Raw genomic sequence first — 20,466 nt, 5'->3', positions numbered from 1 at the left:
CATTTTTCATCGACCAATTTTGGAAGAGGGCTAAAAATAGGCACACGAACCCACCCACCGCGCAGGGGATCATTATCGTGACTGACTGGCGAGGCAAGACTGGAGGCGAATTGTGTCGGGGTTATCTTTTCTTTTTTTTTTTGCCCTCGCAGTCAGTTGGGAAATCCAAAACAGGTCAAGAATAAGGTCAAAGGGGTTTGGTGATTTTGTGTAATGCTCTAATTTATGTCAGTTAAATTCGAGTAGGTATGGTCGATTTATAAGGATGATGCAAATATTTTTCAAAGCTTGTGAATCTTAACATTTTTTTAAGTTTTAGCGAAATTTTGAGTGCAATCAGCTGAAAACAATTTGAAACGGATTCTACTGCGTTTATAGGTCATCATTATTAGATATATTGAAGTTCTTTTAAAAGTATGTCAACTCTCGTGAATTTCAGATGTACAGCACCGAAAAAAGATTTTTTAACAAGAAAAAAAATCATAAGGACTTATATTTTTGGAAACTAATGATTTCAAACCTACTGTTCCAGTGTATAACGCATTTTCCAACAACTTTTTCATTAAAATGTTGAATTTCTGGCCTGCAATTCAATTTTTTTGTATTTCATTTTTTTTTTTTTCATATAGCTTTGACAAATATTTAAATAGGCCTTTTTTTGAAGTTTATGTCCTTCGACTCTGCCCAAGTCGGGGGGGGCAAAAAAATAAAAAAAAAGTATGAAAATTTAAATTAAAAGGCATGGTATTAACATTTCCATGAAAATACTGTTTTAAAATGCATGTTGCACCTGCCCAGTTGTTTTGCAACCATAAGTTTACAAAATATCTAACTTTTGACGATTTTGTTTTTTCACCAAAAAATTTTTTGCGCTGCTGTACAACGGAATTTCACAAAAATCAAAATATGTTTGATCGATCCCAGACATGCTGAATATGATTTTAAAAGCAGGAAAATGCATTTCAATTAGTTTTCAGTCGATTAGACTTATATTTCCATAAAAATGTTCAAGTTTTTTGAAAAAAAAAATTTGTCGCTTGATTTATCGGACCGATTTTGAAGAGGGGGTGATTTTTGGAAAGTATTTAAATACTACAAGAGAGAATTTCCAAAACATTTTTTTTAAATAATGTTGCGTAATATTTAAAGTTTGGCCCTTTTAAAATGTTAGTCTTGATTCAAAAAAATTTAAAATATTGTTTTGAAAAAATCGGAAAATTTCACGAATGTTTCATTTTTTAACATAGAAAATCTGAGATATCGACAGGGTTCGTCCATGAATGGGAGAAGGGGGAGGAGGCTAATAGGATAGGATAGGATAGGATAAGTTTTCAAAAAGCCGTAAGAGCCATTGGTAAACAAAGTCCTTTTTGCATCGGTATTCGACCTACTTACGAAAAACCAATATCAAAAATGCTTGAGATTGTTAATCTACACGTCCTTCAAGTGCCTCAAACTAAAAATAAATCAAATTTTGTTTCATTTAGGAGAAAAACGTAAATTAGTGTCAAAGGTCACGGTGGCTCTTACAGCTTTTGAAAACTCATCCGAGCTATCTTGAAAATTGGGCACTTTATCACAAAATCAGTAAAGTTCTTTTCGATTGCAAATTCAATTTCACATTAAAAAAAAGTAGGTCAACAAAATTTTATGTATAAAATTTCGATTTTTTCCAAAATTCATTATTTTTTTCAAAAATTCATAACTCGGCGGCAGAATTTTTAACCATACTTCTCTATGGCTCAAAAGTTGCAGGTTTTGTCCCCTAAAACATATAAAAAAACTCGAAAATAAAAAAAATACGCATTTCGAGATAGTATTGAGTTTTAGTGAAAAAAACAATAATTTAAAAAATCTGCAAACTTATTTCCATGTACCTATTTTTCTGAATAGTCTTCAACAATACCGACAACTTTGCCGAAGACATCAAATTGATCATAAAATTCCTTGAAAAGTAACAGATTTTTGAATATTTACGTACCATTTTTGTATGGACAGATGCCAAAATTGTATGGAGACTTGTATGGGTGTCCAATGACACAAAATAGCTTCTTTGGTCATAGGAAAAGCTCCCACAAAGTTTGAGCCAAATTGAAAAATACAAATAAAATCCGTGTCCGGTCTTGGTAAAGAATTGCTCTCGTCGTAAAAAGAATTGGCTTCATGCTAATTCTAAAATTTTATAAGAATTTAAAAAACTTAGCCATTAGGATCGTCTTTGATCCAAGATTACGATTAGAGCATCCAATTTCCCGAGGTTAGAAATTTCCCGGGAAACGGGAAATTTTCAGCCAATTTCCCGGGAAATCCCGGGAATTCCCGGGAAATTTTAAATTTATTGAAAATTGTTATGATCTTGTTTTTAATTAATATTATGCAATAAATTTGTATAGCACATCAACATTAATGGTTTAAATAAGTGTGAAGATCAATTAACAGCTTGACTACATGTAAAAAAATCATTCAACTACAAGAAAATGTATTTTGGTATTTTTTATGAGAAATTTTAAACTTGCCTATGTGACCAATTTATTGAAATGAGAAAAAAACATACAAAAATTATGTTATTCATGACAAATACTGGTTTCAGCTCTTGAACAAATGGTTAAACTTTTTAGAGTTGGTTTTACTCCAAACAACCCAATGTTTTCAAATATTTGAAGCAAGCTTTGAATATATTTTTGCATTTTTTTAGAACAAACAATAGAAAGTAGATTTTCAATGATTTTTGTATTATTATGCAACATGATTTAAATTATACGATAAATCAACATTATTCCACAAAAAGTCTTCCACCAGTGCTCCATAATTCTTTTACTTCAAATTGTAATTTCTTTAGTACTAGGTATTCAACCAATTGAATTAATTCTTTTTGCACAAATTCGATTTTCATCTCATTTGATCATGGTAAAGAAAAACGTAAAAAAATCTCAATTTTAATTTGGAGGTAAGGAGCTAATATTGTTTTGATGAAATAACATCAATCTGTTAAAAGCTTACCTAATTGTAATAATTTATATCTCATTAAGCAAGATCTATTCCCAGTTGCTTCAAAAATTAATATTTCTGATAATCTGATTAATTATATATAAACCAAACAATACATTTAATTGAACAAAATCATGTTGAGTTTGTTCATTTATTATTTATTCAGAGCATTTTAAAAAAATAGTTCCAAAAATTTAAGAAAATTTATACTTCCGTTTAAATTTCGGGATTTCCCGGGAAATCTTCAAATTTCCCGGGAAACGGGAAATATTTTTTTTCGGGAAATCCCGGGAATTCCCGGGAATTTTTTTCCCGGGACGGGAAATTGGACGCTCTAATTACGATTCTCACGATCACCAAATTTCGATATCTCGTGACGGAGGGACGGTACGACCCCTTCCTTTTATTAAAATATGAAAGAGATTTTTCTATTTGAGCAATTCCCTGAGATTTCGGTCATTAGATTTTTCTGTGTTTATTTTTTTTAATTTTAATTTTAATGTATGAAAATTCAGTAGTAATGTAGTCAAAGCTTATTTCAACACTGCACAGTGGGGCGAGGTGGCAATCTAGCGGGACAAAATTAATAGCGCTCTGGGGTTACGTCCTAGAGCTTCGGTGTCTTCAGCAAAGTTGCTCAGAAAAATTAGGGCTTCATTTTTAAACTGAAATGTAGTTCCAATTTTGGCCGCATAGGTGGCGCTGAAATCTAACTTTTTCCAGTAACCTCCTAGCAAGTTGGTGTATTGGACAAAGTTGTAGATCTCGCTAAATTACGTATAGTCACGGAACATGCAAAATTCCCAAACATAACTGTGCTAATTTACAGTTAGTTTAAAAAATACACAAATGAGCTTGCGGGCCAAATGTACAAAATTGGTTACATAAAAATTTAATTATGTTATTTTAATTGAAAAGACTAAAAAAATCATCTTTCACTTGATTTTTTTTTTAATTTCTGTTACTTTAAGATAATAGAAAACAGAAAATGACAGTTGTTTATCAGTTTTGTTGATTTTATTGTTAGAGGTATTTGAAAAAAGGTTTTTAGTTAAATGTTCTTGTGTTTTCATTGAAATTTTATATTTTTTATATTTTGGAAATGGTGACATGAAATCTGAACAATTTATGTAATGGCGAAATTTTATTTTTCGATCAATTGTAACGTTTTGGACGTTAGTTTCCAACAATTAGACCCTGGCCATGGTATAGGGGAGGCAAAAAAAATAAAAGAAATATAAAAAGGTGAAATTACAAGCCAGAATTTGAATATTTCAATGGAAAAATTACTAAAAATAAGTATTATACACGCGTACAGTTGATTTTCAATCATTATTTTCAAAAAAGTGTAAGATTCGGGGAAAACTACATGTTGGGTGACTATACGTAATTTGGCGAGATCTACAACTTTGTCCAAGACACCAACTTGCTAGGAGGTCACTGGAAAAAAGTTTGATTTCAGCGCCACCTATGCGGCCAAAATTGAAACTACATTTTAGTTCCAAAATGTAGCACGTTACCCCAGAGCGCTATTAATTTTGTCCCGCTAGATTGCCACCTCGCCCCACTGTGCAATGGTTGTTATGAATGATTTTATCATCCAAATCCTGCTATCTCTGATACAAAAATATATTTTCCAATATTTAAAGATGCAAAAATAGGAATTTCCATTCAAATGAATCCATTCAAATCAACCTCTTAACTACAATTTCCCAAGAGCCATTCTTTCGCAAGCTATCATCATCGATTCCGATTCCTTCGTGAACTGACACCATCAGGCCAACCTACATTGCAGTATAAAACAGTTGATAAACAGTTGGAAACTGAGATCCGAGAATCTTTTCTCCATTAATAGCACCCCTTTGCCCCCGCTGAAAGCATCAACTTCCTCTGCGGGGACGGCCCTAGAGAGGAGTGCTAAGGGTGATACTATTTCCTCTCGGGCGAACCTTTAGCCTTCACCTTGTCGGTGACTTGTTCTGCACCCACACCCAGTCAGCTAGCTACCTTTTTCCCTGATTGCATTTCCAATTTGAACCGGGTAAGGGATTCATGTTGCAAGCTCAGCAGCCTGCAACCCGAGAAGAGAATATACACTTTTGTAGATTTTAATGAAGAAGTTCCTCCTCGGCTGGAGAAAACGGAGTCGATCTGGGTGGAACACTGGTGAAAAGATTGAAGAATTCTAGTTTAATTAAGAATAAAGTCATTTTAGTTTTGACTTTATCAAATAATTTGCAAACTGACTTAAGTCGACATGCCTACCAAGTCTTGATGTTATGGAAAGGGTTGACCAACTTTGTAAATTATTGGATTTTTTTTTCAAATGCAAAAAAGAGATATTGTTGTTGAAAATATTTTTTTGCTTGATTTGGCCTGGCGACGTGCCATCCAAGCTATGTTGATACGAAGAGGGTCTTATTAACATATTTCATTTTTGGTTAGTTCTACAATAAATGAGACAATATTTTTAAAATTGATTTTATCAATTTATTTGCTAGTTACCGCCCGTCTACATGCCATCCAAGCCTTGGTGTTTAGTGCTGACTAATATGTCAATTATATGTCAATTATATATTTTTCAATTAAAACAATTTTTCAACAACGAATTTCGTTAAAAAATGTTTTATTTTCATTTACTATCTAACATCAGTCGACGTGCCTTCCGAGCTATGATGCTAATAAGTTAACATTTTTATCAGTGCTGGACTCTAGTGTTTCATTATGCTGAGAAAACTGTTTTGTCACAAGCTTTCGCTGCTGGATTTCAATCGTCCTCGTCGTTGGCGTTGGCGTCTTTGTCGCGCGAAGCGCTTTGGTTTTATTTCATTTCCTGTTCCTGAACAGAGAAAAAGGCAGGAAACAGGATACAACGCGGGTCTCAAGGGGGGGAGGTGAACAGGACCGTTGGCGTTGCTGGAAGCAATAAAGATTAAAGTGGTCGTCTTGAGATTTGTAGTCGCTGTTGTTTTTTTTTTTTAGTTTTATTTAGATCCTGATCCGCCAACGAAGTGGTTTTGCCGTTGCCTTTCAATAACTGTTGCAGAAAAGGTATGCTTTTTATGTGCAATTTGTATATAAAAGTGGTTTCGAGCTGTTTCTTCTCCAATTACGAACGCTTTGCGAAAACTTTGCCCGGGGGTTTCTTTCTGCGGAGTTGGATTTAAGTTTATTTTGTTGCTTTTTTTGTTTGTTTCTTTCGGGAAGTTTGCTTTGTATAGTTTTGAAATTGTTTCAACTTCGTGGAAAGTAGATCAGAGCTATTTGAGAAAGAATAAATCTCATTTTCAGAATGCAAATGAAATGAGATCATCTGAGAAAGAAGTTTTACTTTGAAGAGAAAGGGCATAAGAACCCAGGTGTGATTATAACAACGTTACACGGAAATTTGATATCCACCCAAAGCAAAAATATATCTCAAAATCTGCAACAGTGGATTTGCTGCAGAAAATGTCATAATTTATAACATTTTTTGCAGCAAGCCCGTAGATCATTTTTGCCCGCGTGTAAACATTTCAGCGATCTGCAGTTCTCACCAACACATATAAAGCTGGTGCGTCCTCGAGCAACACTCCAGAAAGAAGGATATGTTGGTGCTCTGTCTCTCACACTTCATCAATCATCCATGGCGCGGTGGTAGCGAGTCGGATATATAACCAAGAAGTTGGTGGTTCAATCCTCGTTCTGTTAAGGGTTTTTTTTTGTGAAATACAACCAAAAAGCTGTCGGTAATGTCGATAATTGTCGGTAACGGGCAAAAATGTCATACCCCTATATCGCAAAAAATGCATGAGGACAGTTTTCATGCAGATTCTGATAAACTTTCATGCCGCCATGCATCACAATCATGCGACCGCCGTTTGGGTGTACCTTTTTTACTTCCACTCAAACTTTGTGGGGACATTCTCTGTAACCAAAGAAGCAAGTGTTTTGGACAAAATTGTAAATATTGATGAGAACTTTTCAGAAAAAAGCACAAGGAAAAAATGGCGACTTTAAAATCAACTTTTTTTTACTAAAAACAATTTTCCATAATTGTATTATTTTTTAAACTGCATTTTCGAAATTTAAGTAAATAAAAACGACAGATCTGAATATTTCACAAATGTTTCGTTTTTGATTATTTAACCCGTATAGTACTTCTAATACTTCTTATGGATCAACATTTTTGAGTTTTTGTTTGGCTTAAAATATCAGCATTTTTCCAAGTACCTAATGATTTCTGAATAGTCTACATCAATTCTTTCAACTTTGCCGAAGGCACCAAATCGATCAGAATGTTTTTTTTTTTGCGGCTGCCAAAATTGTACGGGAGCAATTCTTTACCAAAACCGGAAATAGATTTTATTTATTATTTTTGAATTGATTCAAAAATTTTGGAGTTCATCCCTTTGCCCAAAAAAGCCATTTTTTTGTGATAGATTCACATTTAAGAAAGGTCAAATATTCAATATAACGCCTTTTTGAAAAATTTGAGCTGATTGCAAAATTAAAAAAAAAGTCGAAAAGATTAGACAATTTCACAAATGTTTCGTTTTTTAACATTGAAAACAGGAACATTAGTTTCTGAGACATTAGTTCTAGAAAAGAAAAGAATGAACACCCAAGTAATATTTTTAAACCAACTAGCCACCACCTAGTTTTACTAAGGTTTTATGGTAGCATCTTGATTGCTTAATAGTTTTATTTGGGCATTCACCGCAACCAATAAGCAAGAGCTGATCAAAAGGTTCTAACAGGACATAAAACCTGTGACAATAAAAGCTAAATGGCTTTCAATAAGGTTTTATGAAAGTTTTAAGAGAGTCTTGAAAACCCAGTGGCAATGTCATGCCAAACGGTTTTATCGCATGCTTATTTAAAACCAAGGGTGTTTTAGCTGTCAAGTGCGATTAGGCATGCAAAAAGCTTAATTAAAACCACAAGCTCCTGAAAAAGCTTTTAACGCGGCCAATTAGCAGTTCATAACTATGGCGCTAAACGCGTGTTCTGATTGAATGTCATTGACCGCCATCTTGGTTGAAAAAATAGAGAACTGAGAAATTTGATTTAAATTTGACGAAAACACTTATTAATGCTGAATTTCTGATATAATTTCAATAGCGATAGAGGTTTATAAATAATTTGAACATTTTTTTCAAAGAATTGCAGTAAATATTTTTTAACATTAAAAACTATGATTTCAAATAATGATTTTTTATGAAGCGAGTTGCTTTTTTTGGCTCTATCTCCCCTACATTTATCAACAAAATTTCAACCGCAACTGAATTTGAGCCACCAATTGCGAGAAATAAGCTTTCAAATTATTTTGATTACCTCTTTTTTTTCATAAAATTATTTTTATTAGGTCCATTTCGGTACTGGGACCTGGTTAGGACCGAGTTGGCTTTTGTAATTACATTTTTCTTAAAGCTAAGAGTAATTACAGAGGATCTTGTGTTGATGACCTCTAATATCTATTATTTATCATCGCCATTTTTGCAAACAATCTCCATTTTATCATTTGGCAAGACAAAAACCTATTTGGCATAAGACGTTTGAAGACGTATGAAATGTCATTTTTCCTTAACTCCTGACTAGGTTTTAACAAAGGATTTATCAAGGCTTTGAGGATGTTGTTAGGATTCAGTTGTAAAGCCTTGAACTCCTATGCAGGTTTTATAAATAGGCCATCACAATCTTCTGCGGAGGTCCTTTTGGGTTTTAAGTGAGGTTTATTGGGGTACTGCGGAGGCTGTTACGACTTAGTGGTTTTTAATGTTGGTTTTGGCTGATAGGTTTTATAGCGATTGTGACAGCTTTGATAAAGCCTAAAATGTTACTTGGGCAGTAGGGTGACAAGAAAAAAAGAAAATGATGGAAAATCTCAAGAGAAAGCCCCTGATTCTATTTAGGCAAAAATAAACAAATGAAACAGATCGGTTAAGGAAAATTCGCAAAAATGTATGAGGAAAAACATCGCTTCAAAATTTGCCGGCAGATTTCATAGGAAATTCAATGCCCTACAACTTTGCCGAAGGATGCAAAACGCTCCGAGTTGATCTTGATTTCGATGATTTTTTTTTTAATAAAAAGTTTTGCACCCTTCGACAAAGTTGTAGGGAATTGAACTTCCTATAAAATCTCACACTTGGACGCCACCTGCTGGCAAAATTTTGAAGCGATGTTTTTCTTCATACATTTTTGCGAATTTTCCTTAACGGATTTGGCTCAAAATTGGCAAAAAAATGCAAAAAATCAAAGCAATCCACATTAACGACCCCCGGGTCTTTTGTGGTCTCTGTTGCAAGTTTCTGATAATTTTTAGGCGACCGAAGGTTATGAGTGAAAAAAAAAAATCAAACCATCCACATTAACGACCCCCGGGTCTTTTGTGGTCTCTATTGCAAGTTTCTGCTCGAACCTAGGAGTCCGAAGGCTTGAATGGGGAGAGCACCCAAACCTCTTTCTACTCCAAGGAACCTTCCACCCCAGTGTTTGAACTGACGACCTTTGGATTGCGAGTCCAACCGCCGCCAGCGATTCCACCGGAGTAGGCTTGGTTTGGTGTGTTGTTTGTACTTATGGCATGGAGACGACTCCTACACCTGGAATGACTTAACGGCCTAACAACCAAGGCCGGGACCGACATTTTACTTCCTCATCCGATGGAAGGTTGGAGCAGATGGGAATCGAACCCAGAATCATCCGCTTACAAAGCGGACAGCGTAACCATTCGGCCACGCACTGCCACTGCCAGGTTATGAGTGGTGAGTCACCCAATACCTTTTTTACGCAAATGGACCGACGTTTTTCTTCCCCATCCGATAGAAGGCGTGATCAGGCAAATCTCGTCTCGAAAAATGCTACCGAGTCCGTCTGGGATAGAACCCAGGCCTTGGGGTGGGGTGAGAGACTACCACGCTAGCCACTACACCACCGGACCAGGCTCAAAATTGGCACAGTTACTTATTTTTGCATACGGAATCAGGAGTCAGGAGGTGTCCTTAATGTTGAGTTTTTGTTATTGTCAGCCTACAAAACAGTCATGGACACTATTTCAAAATTTCCTCACAAAATCTGATTGCTTATTTCTCGATGAAATTTTCAAAAGGCCCTATCTGCATAGGAAACCCATGAGGGATAGGTTGTTTTGAAAATTTAATCTAGATTTATGTTTTTCAATCGAAAAAAGACTATTCAATAGTTTAAAGAATTCATAGTTATTTTGCCAATTTTCGATGGTAGCACAACTGTAATGATGATTAAAGCAATTTGCCATACTATTTATTTCTTAATTTTTAAAAACTGGTTTGAAGTTTGAAATTAAATTGTGTTTTTTTACACATAAAAATCAAAATTATACCACTTGAAAAACAACAGGTATCAATTGGAACAATTCCAGCAGCTCTCGAAAATCGTGCAATTGACCCTCATTAATTAATCCAAACACGAAGGTGCCACCCATCAAATTAAAACCTCACACTGCACTTCATTATCGCGGTGAACATCCATTCAAAGGCTGTAAATGCATCCATGATGATAGTACTTTTTAGCAGGCTTCACCGGGAGGATTTGTTTTGTAACCTCACGCGCGCCCTTCATTAACAATGAAAAAGCCGCACCAAATTTCCCAGGGGTTTTGTTCAGGTGGGGTGCTCTCTGGTGATGTCGGGTAAATGTAAATCAGGTCAGAAAATAGACCAGGGTGTGTAAAAATACCGTGCGTTGTCCCGTGCCCTCTATTAATTATTTAAACGGAAAATGCGAGAGTTTCTCATCGAAACGTGATCAGTGTGATTACCTATGTCGGAACAAAAAAGCTGTAATCAAAAGCTCATTGCGTGAGTTTCCTCACTGGTTTGGGCCCTTTTTTTGGGGGAAGCGTTCGATCTGGACGTGATGACGACGTTGCTGACGCAACGTTTTGTCACATATTTGACCTTGTTGAAAATTTTTTTTTAGAAAAAAAAGGTAAATAAATATTTTTCAGGAATCTTCAAATTGATAGTTCGTAATTTTATTCACGTTTTCATGAATTTTGAAACCAGCAAAAGTTTAAATAACATTGACAGTTGAGGGTTAACCTAGCTAACGCCCCACGTGTGCGTTTACGACCTCCCTTTATAGGTTTGCCTCAATTTGTCTGTTGTTTCCCAAGATTGCCGTCCCCCAATTTGGCCGTTTAAAGTTGCTCGAAATGGGAAAAAGATTTTCCGTTTGGATTAAAACTTTGTGATTTCGTGAAGGAGTGATGTCAGGTTTTGTGTGGATCTCAGTTTCTTAATGGTAAATTTATTGCCTAAACTTTAGGGTGAGTAGATTTTTTGATAAATTTAAAGGCAATAACAGCGATTCAGATCAAAATGATCCGATTTGGCTCAAATTTGGCTTGAGATTTTAGTTTTCTGTTCTTGAGATATGGATTTTTTGTTGAACAATGTAGATTTTGCGCAAATCGTTAAAAAACGCTATTTTTTGACCACCATTTATTGAATAGTTAGACACAAATCGTCAAACAAAAAATTACAGGTAATATTATTTTGGGCAAGGTTATTTTTTATTATTATGCTCATGCTCATGCTCATGCTCATGCTCATGCTCATGCTCATGCTCATGCTCATGCTCATGCTCATGCTCATGCTCATGCTCATGCTCATGCTCATGCTCATGCTCATGCTCATGCTCATGCTCATGCTCATGCTCATGCTCATGCTCATGCTCATGCTCATGCTCATGCTCATGCTCATGCTCATGCTCATGCTCATGCTCATGCTCATGCTCATGCTCATGCTCATGCTCATGCTCATGCTCATGCTCATGCTCATGCTCATGCTCATGCTCATGCTCATGCTCATGCTCATGCTCATGCTCATGCTCATGCTCATGCTCATGCTCATGCTCATGCTCATGCTCAGCATGCTCATGTTCATGCTCATGCTCTAATCTAATATAATCTAATCTAATCTAATCTAATCTAATCTAATCTAATCTAATCTAATCTAATCTAATCTAATCTAATCTAATCTAATCTAATCTAATCTAATCTAATCTAATCTAATCTAATCTAATCTAATCTAATTTAATCTAATCTAATCTAATCTAATCTAATCTAATCTAATCTAATCTAATCTAATCTAATCTAATCTAATCTAATCTAATCTAATCTAATCTAATCTAATCTAATCTAATCTAATCTAATCTAATCTAATCTAATCTAATCTAATCTAAGCTAATCTAATCTAATCTAATCTAACATAATCGTATTTATTCTAAACGAACGCAAGCGTAGCCAGTCCGAAAAAAAGCATTACGCCTCAAGTCCTTTCTTGTCAATACAAAACAAAATTCGATTATCAGAAGGCTTTGGAAAAAATTCACTTTGGATAATCGAATCACAAAACATTTTTTTTTTTGTCTAATTTAGATTGACGAGATGGCGGCCAAAATGGCGGTGATGAAATATTGAAAAAATGCATTTCTAATTTACTGGGCAATAAGGGAACATTCTTTTATTACGTAACGCAGTCGGGGGAGGGGGGTCGAAGGCCGTGTTACGTTCCATACATTTTTTTTGAAATTTGCTTGGAAATTATGTTACGAGGGGGGAGGGGTTCTATAAATCTTTTTTTTGGGTTACGTAATAAAAGAACGCTCCTTAAACATTCAAGTTTGACTAAAATGGGGTCGCAGAACTCAACTTTAATGTCAAAAGTAAGAAAATAAAAAAAAACGAAAAAAAACATATTTTTTGTTCATGATTCAATTATTCGAAGTCCAATACAAATCCTATACAAATTTGGATAATCGAGTCTGGACTGTATTCATAATAGCAGTACATCCGAGTTACTCCCAAAAATGTACAGCAAAAAAGTAAGCGGCCAGGCCTACTGCGTTGCATTAAACGCAGAGACATATTCTGCGAACGGATCATATTCACAGAATCAACAGGGTAGGACGGACGCGTGGGCATACCGTACCATACGCTCCGAACCAGTTAGGTGTGGTGTTTAAGTGTAAATTTTCAAAAAAATATATTTTTTTGGAGGGAAGTGAGTTTACTTAGTCTTAAAAAAAACAAATATGAAATTTAAAAAAAATTATAATTGATTTGTGATTGGAACTAGCAAAAGTGGCCGAAAGCTACCCCGGGCAGACGGTAATAACAAAATTCATGCCATTTCAATAACAAATACTGTTAAAATAACAGAAAGCGTTATGGAATCTTCTTGAAAAATCCATTCTTGCATAAGGGTTTAATAACAGTTTATGTTATCATAACAAAATTTGTTATTGGTCTGATATTGGTTGAAAGCCAAAACAACTTTGGAATAACATTTTTTTGTTATGGAAGAATAACTCCAACTGTTATTGGGATGATCGGATTAGTTGTTAAAATAACAAAAAATAATAATAATAAATTGTTCAAAGAATAACTAAAAGTGTTATTAGTCTGTAATTACAATAACAATCCAATAACAAAAAAATCATAACGATGAATAACAAATCTTGTTATAAATAACATAAAATGTTATTGGCTTAGTATTTTCAAATATCAAAAAATGTTATTCCCAAGTTATTTCCGTCTGCTCGGGACAACGTTAACCTCGTTTTTTTGTTTTGATTTTATTGTCGAAAAAGAGCAGCGTTGATTGAATTGGCAATTTTGCATAGCAATTCTAAGCAATCAGGACAGCACTCAAATTTGGATTAACGATGCCAACTTTTTCGAGGGAGGTTTGTATTCCCTGGACATAAAAAAAAGTTTTAAATTCATCACAAAAAAACAAAATAGACTTCTCCCCGGCTATTTCGCTGAAATGTAAAGCAAACAATTGCGTAATGAACCGGTTTATGCAATCAAAACAACAGCAATTTCGCCATTCCGTGAATAAATCATTTTTTGCAATTTTTTCCCCTCTCTTGACTATTATTGTTTTTATTTGCAGTAAATTGCCACTTCCCCGTATGACGTGCGGCTTTTGTTTGTTTTATTTTACCTTTTCCCAGTGAGTGTTTTTTGTTTGTGCAAAGGATCACTTCAGCGGGTGAACTCATTCGGAAAGTTGTGCAATGACGTTTTATTGTTTTTTTAAACTATTATTTTTAGTTGTAAGTATTGCATAAGTTGAAAATGCTAACTTTTGTTACGTTTTTTTAAATTTATTTTTGCATTTTTAGTCAGAAAAATAACATAAATATTTTATTACGACCTTTTTAAGGGCAACCACGATGACTGCTTTCTGTTCTCCAAAATGACAAATTGTATTGCCCACAGGTATAATCAATTTTACTGCCACGTTGTCAAGTGTGATAAATGGATATTGAGCTGGGCTTGGTCGTCTATTTCAATCAATCGGATGTATTTTTTCATGTATCTGCTTCAACTGTAATTTTAGGAATTTTTCATTTTCTATCAAATATTTAGTTATTTTTTTTTTGGAAAATGTCAAAAAATGTTAAATTTTGCAATGTCTTTTAAATTCTTGACATTTTTTTCTTGTGTTGAAAGCACTTTCTCCGATTGAGTCTTATTGATTTCAGCTTGACAATGCTCGCTGTCGTTGAATCTTTTCGAAGAATTCCAAGTCCCCGAATCCACCACATCGTGTGCCATACAAACATCAACAAAACACACAATACCGACCCTCAATGTGCCAGCCAGCTGTGAGTTTCATGGTCGGTTCTGCTGGTTGAAACTTTTTTCGTGGTGGGGTGAAATGGGGCAAATTGGTCACCAACCTTTTTTAATTTTACCAAAAAAATATCCCTTGACATCCCTCCTTAGACAAAATTTGTTTAAAAACATTTGAGAAACAAATACTTTTAAATTTAATGAATTTTTTTATATTTGGTTTGAAATTATAATTTTTTCAATCATTTATGCTGCCCTCCAAGAAAAAAAAAATAAAAAAGTTTTTTTTACTTAAATTAATAAATCAAACTTGAACCAACTAGCTTACCCCATTCCCCCCACGACAATTCTCTCATCCATTTCCTTGTTGTCTAACTTCCTCGCACAACAAAGCAGGAAATGACATTTCTTCTCGCCCCTTTTCACTCTCACACTCACATTACACCTTCAATTGTGGCGTGGCGGCTCAATTCGACTTTATAAATAAAACTTCCGCCCACTCCCTGCTAAGGTTCCATTTACAATTTGTTCCGCGAGGTTGCATCGTAAATCCTGTTCCGCCGAGGGAAGGCTTGACATTGAACGGTGCTGAATAAAATATTACCGTCACTTTGCTGGGCAAAAGCATTTCCACTTTTGTTGACAAATTGGGCGCAGCTTTTTTGGAGGGGGGGAGGGATGGTCTAGCAGTGTCTATTGTTTGAAGGGGAGGGGTAGAGGGGAGTTGTTTTTCTGGATGGTTTGTGGTGAAGTTGTGTGGTGAAGGAGGAGGAGGGGTGCTGTAGCAATTTAGATGATTGTTTGATAGTCAATTTAGATGGATTTCCGCCGGATTGAGATATTCAGGATGTATAGGAGGTTTACATTTAGAATGTATCAAAATGAGTCTATTTTAAAGGCATTTCATGGTATGATGCCCTAGGTGTACTAAACCAAAATTCCAATATGAGCTTGATTGGTTGCGACAGGACCTGGTGTTTTGACTTTGAAGTTTGAATGGGATTTAATCCATAAAATCGGTGCATTTTGATTTCTGTCAGTTTTGAGACCCTTAACTATTTTTGCATTTTTCAAAAACCTCACAAGCTCATAGTTCGTGTTCCAGAGAAAAACTTTGCCCAAAAGTGCGAAAAAAGTTCGCTCACTATTAAGAATGTTACAGAATTTACACCAACGACTCTCAAAACTCCAACTTTTTCTTCAAGATCTTCTGGCAGCACTATCAGCTTGCTTGATTGCATGAGCGTCGCGACGCCTACCTCAATATCTTCTGCAATAGCAGCAAGTGCTGCCAGATGAGCTTGAAGAAAAGGTTGAAGTTTTCAGCGAGTTCCCAAAAATCGTGAACAAGAGTTCATGAAATTGGGAACCACGAACAAAGTGTTCAAATTTCGTGGAAAGTTTTTCAATTTTGGAAATTTGGCAACCGTGTCGAAAGATACAGCCACTTTAAACCGATTTGTGTTTTTTAACGGAATCGCGACCAGAGCAGTTGTTGTCTTTTTCGAAAATTGCTTTGTCTTATGAACCCATACCTGTGACAATTTAAATGTGAAAACTGTAAAACTTTGTTGTAAATCAATTCTTAGACCAGCGGATCTTAACCTTAGGTACACAGAAAAAAAATCATGGTAATATTACATCTGGGAAGGGGTACATCTTTTATGTCAGAAAAAAGGTGTAATTTTACCTCTGGAAATGTGTAATTTTACCACTTTTCTGGTGTAATGTCACTTTTTCAGTCTAAATTGAGGTAAAATTACATCATAAAAGAGGTAATATTCAACCTTCCAAATTTACATTATTTTTTACTGTGTACACTAGCCACCCCAAAGGGTACTGGAAGTCAGAACCAATAATGGATAACATTTGAATAAAAATCCTAGCAGAAATTAAAAAAAATAATTATACACTGAAAAACAATCCCACAAAAAATGCAAAAAAAAATAAAAAAAGGGGTTGACAATTATGAAAAATACGACATGATTCAGTTCACTAATCATTTATGCATTCAGTAAAGCCAGAATTCATTAAATAAAATGTTGACCATATTTTTCGATCGGCAACCTGAATCTTCTTTTAAAAAGGTTTGACTGCTAACAATTAACTTACGACAGTAAATATGTTTAAATCAGTTCACATTTAAGTTGTTCCTGTATTTTCAGTTCATGGTTTACTGTAAAGTGTCGTTAAAATGATTTGGAAATATTTATTCTGCAAGTTACGTTCATTTAACTCAATCATAGCGGTCAAGGCAATAAGTCAATGATTTCACGATTTTCACGAAGTTTGATAGTAGTTTTTTTGTGATTGGTGTTTGAGCTGTATTGCAAATGAAGAAAAAATCGAGCTATATTATACATTTTCCCAAGACAAGACTATTAAATCATGTTTCCATTTTGATTCAATAAACTTTACAAGAGATAAAATCGAAGCGACTCGTATAAACGTTCAAATTTTGTAACAGGAACAAAAAAAACAATTAAAATAAACATTTTTGCAATTCCGTCGTGAAACTACTTACTTTTCCTGTCATTCTTGAACGACGAAATAGCCTACTTTTCTGTACCAAAAAAAAAAAACAGAATCGACTAGCAACACTTTTCTGCACTTGTTTCGAAAAGTTGAACTTTTCAGCACTTGTTTCGAAAAGTAATACTTTTCAATTATTTTTTTTTTTTATTCAAACGATTTATTGACAAAATACATAAAAATTTGACTTAAAATTTTACTCAACGGATGTTTTTCGGAATTGCAAAAAATGTTGTATGGAACTCGTTGCAAAACTTGATTTTTTCAGCACTCTTCGTATTTATCCACCTCGTTGGATAAATGTACGTGCTGAAAAAATCCTCTTTTTGCAACTTGTTGTATAAACTACTATTTTACAAGGGGTGCTCAAAGTTTTTGAGTTGCGGGCCGAATTTGAAGCTCACATAAACTTGTGGGCCAAATGTAAAAAAATGTGTATTTTAAATAATGAATGAAATTTTAAATATATTTTTGAAACATTTTCATCATCTAAGGCAGCTGCAAATATTTTTTGAAGTTTATGTCTCTCGACTTTGACCAAAGTCGAGGAATGAGCAAAAAATAAAAATATAAAAATTTAAATTACATGTAATGGTATGAAAAAGTGATTTAAAATTTATATTACTCCAGCTCAGTTATTTTGCAATCATTTGTTTAAACAATATCTAGCTTCGGTGAAAATTTTATTTTTTGCAAAAAATAAACTTTTTTCGGTATTGAACATTAAAGTTTCACCAAAATTTAAAACATGATTTTAAGGCAGGGAAATGCATTTAAAATTGTTATCAGTTGATTTGACTTCTATTTTCATTAAATTTAAAAGTATTTTGAAAATTTATATATATTTTTAAATATTAGAGAATTTTTTTTTTTTTTTGCAATTTTCATGCCTCAACCATCAGATCAGGTTATACAATAAAGCCGTTGCAAATATTTTTCAAAGTTTATGTCGCCCATGTGGATCAATCGGACCGCGCACTGGACTCACAATCCAGCGGTTGCTGGTTCGAATCCCGCGGCGAGCGCTCTAAAATTCTAAGTGTAAATATGGGTATCCAGCGCCGTCGCTCCGTGCCATACTCAAACACTTAGGAGCCCAGGGCGGCGAAGTCCTTGTAGTTAAAAGGAAGACACAAGTGGTTGGTACTAGCAATGGTGGCCGACAGCTATAAAGTCAACTTTGTTTTTTTTTTATGTCGCCCAAACCCCTTTAAAGTTGGTCCGAAAAATCAGGGGCAAACAATATTTAAAAAAAAACTTCAAAATTTTAATGAAAAAAGAAGACAAATCAACTGAAACCAATCCAAAATGCCCTATTCTGCATTGATAATCATATTTAGCATGTTTGGGCTGGATTAAAAATATTTAGAATTTTTTTGATATTTCAATGTACAGCACCGCAAAAACATTTTTGTTTCGGAAAAAATAATATTTTCCTCAATACATAGATATTTTGGAAACTAATGATTGCAAAGCAACTGAACAGGTGTAGGGGAAGGTGGGGCAAGACGACCATATGGGGCAAGAGGAACAATCGCTCGTGAGGCCGTAATTTTTACAATTTTGATAATTTCCAGTATGAGGAATTGTTGCTAGCAATGCAATTAGCTGATTTTACTACCACATAACCGCCAAAACGACGTAAACGCCACGAGGCATAAGATTGAATGATGTTTTTTTTTTCAAAACCTTTGTTTCCTTATAATATTTGGAAAGTACAAAATAAGGCTTAGGGTTCGTTTTAAGGCTCATTTTATCAAAATGCTATTTTTCCTAGATCAGTAGTGTCCCTACCAATGACTTGCACGTATAATAAAGTATGATTTTTGTTTTGGTTATTTTTGTAGAGAGCTTTTAAAAAATCTTGGTTAGGTGGGGCAAGTGTACCATATGGATTTTTAGTATGGAAAAATATACGAATTGCTGCAGCAACATATTTTATTGTGAAAAAAATACATAAAAGTTCTTTAAAACTGATAAACAATTGTTTAAAAAATTGTCCATATACAATATAATAATATCATGAAAATTTACTATATATCATCTAAGTAATATTTTTTTTCGTAAAACGGTTAAATGTCTAGTAAAATATTATTTTTTAATCTAAAAATGAAAGAAACGTTTCAAATACATCCTAATCTGATGTATCTAAGTGATAATAGTTCAATTGTTAGTAAATTAGCATGTTTTTTCATGCATTGTTCCTCTTGCCCCAACGGGTTGTTCGTCTTGCCCCACTAGTTGAGAAGAACGTACGAAAAATAAAAAAATTTAAAATCAATTTTTTACATTAAAAAACAGAATTTTTTAAAACTTGTTCTATCAAAGTCTCAGTCAAGACCTGGAATAAGATGATTTTTAAAAATCCGACAGATTTTTTAACGTTTTTAATGGGTTATAACGAGCATTTCCTTAGCTTGTTACACTTGCCCCACTTTCCCTTATATTGCATTTTAAAACAATTTTTTCATTCAGATGGTGAAACCATGGCTCGTAAATTCAATTTTTAAACTTTGGGAAAATTTGGGCAGTAGAGGGTTAAGATTGATGGATGATTGATACTTTTGTAACTGAAGGCATTCGATATTGAACAAATTAAATTAAAATATGAGATGAAAACGTAATTTTTTTCAGCAAAAATATTTTAAAAGATGTTTTTTGTTAAATCTTTGATTATTTTTTAAATCAATGATTGTTCCACAACTGTTTAAAACTTTTTACACTGAAATGTTTATTTCTTCATCCTTGTTCAGGGTCGTGGGACAAAAATACATATTTATGATAGAAAAATAGGCATCAGTAGAAGTACAAATTAAATCTATTTAAAATTATCAACCAACCTGTTTTATCAGTTTCTCCTTGATCGTCCGGCCAGCAGCGAGCGCACCTTGACAACGGGTGTAATCTTCCAAAGTTTCCTTCCTCCCACAGAATAAAAGTCGGATTATGTTTTTCCTCCTCCCTCCTCCCCTTCGTTTTGCTCTTGTTTACAAGAACGCAGATATGGCCGGAGCAAAACCACAGCACACTTTGGGTTTCACGTTCCAGCTCCGGAACAAAGCACACACACTTAGTGTAATGCGGTGCTGCGCCCACACACACACGCACCGCCTGCTGCGATTTATTTACTTTACCGCACAACAACAATGGTAATTAGCGCAGATGAATCATTAAAGTGTTTGTACACAACATCTTCCGCAATATTCACTTTTTACACGTTCTGTTTAACTTTTAGCGGCGGGGTTTAATCGGTGGACAAAACACTGATAACAATTCAATACTCGTTGGTGTACATACACCAATACACACAAGCACGTGTACACAGAAAAAAA

General features: G+C 34.4%; 1 protein-coding gene across 2 annotated transcripts in view; it reads right to left on the bottom strand.

Moving 5' to 3' along the window:
* LOC120425210 (adenylate cyclase type 6) overlaps window positions 1–20,466 on the bottom strand; it is a 283,171-nt gene extending 262,705 nt beyond the window's left edge. Inside the window, exon 1 of one of the 2 annotated variants that reach the window (XM_052711139.1) lies at window positions 19,975–20,466. The gene's annotated coding sequence lies outside the window, so the exon portion shown is untranslated. The remainder of the gene's footprint in view (window positions 1–19,974) is intronic. The other variant, XM_052711138.1, reaches the window with a different exon arrangement.

The sequence above is a fragment of the Culex pipiens genome, chromosome 3, assembly GCF_016801865.2.
Source record: "Culex pipiens pallens isolate TS chromosome 3, TS_CPP_V2, whole genome shotgun sequence".
NCBI lineage: Eukaryota > Metazoa > Arthropoda > Insecta > Diptera > Culicidae > Culex > Culex pipiens.
Note: the sequence above shows the minus strand (reverse complement) of the source record. Positions and strands in the feature narration are given on the sequence as shown.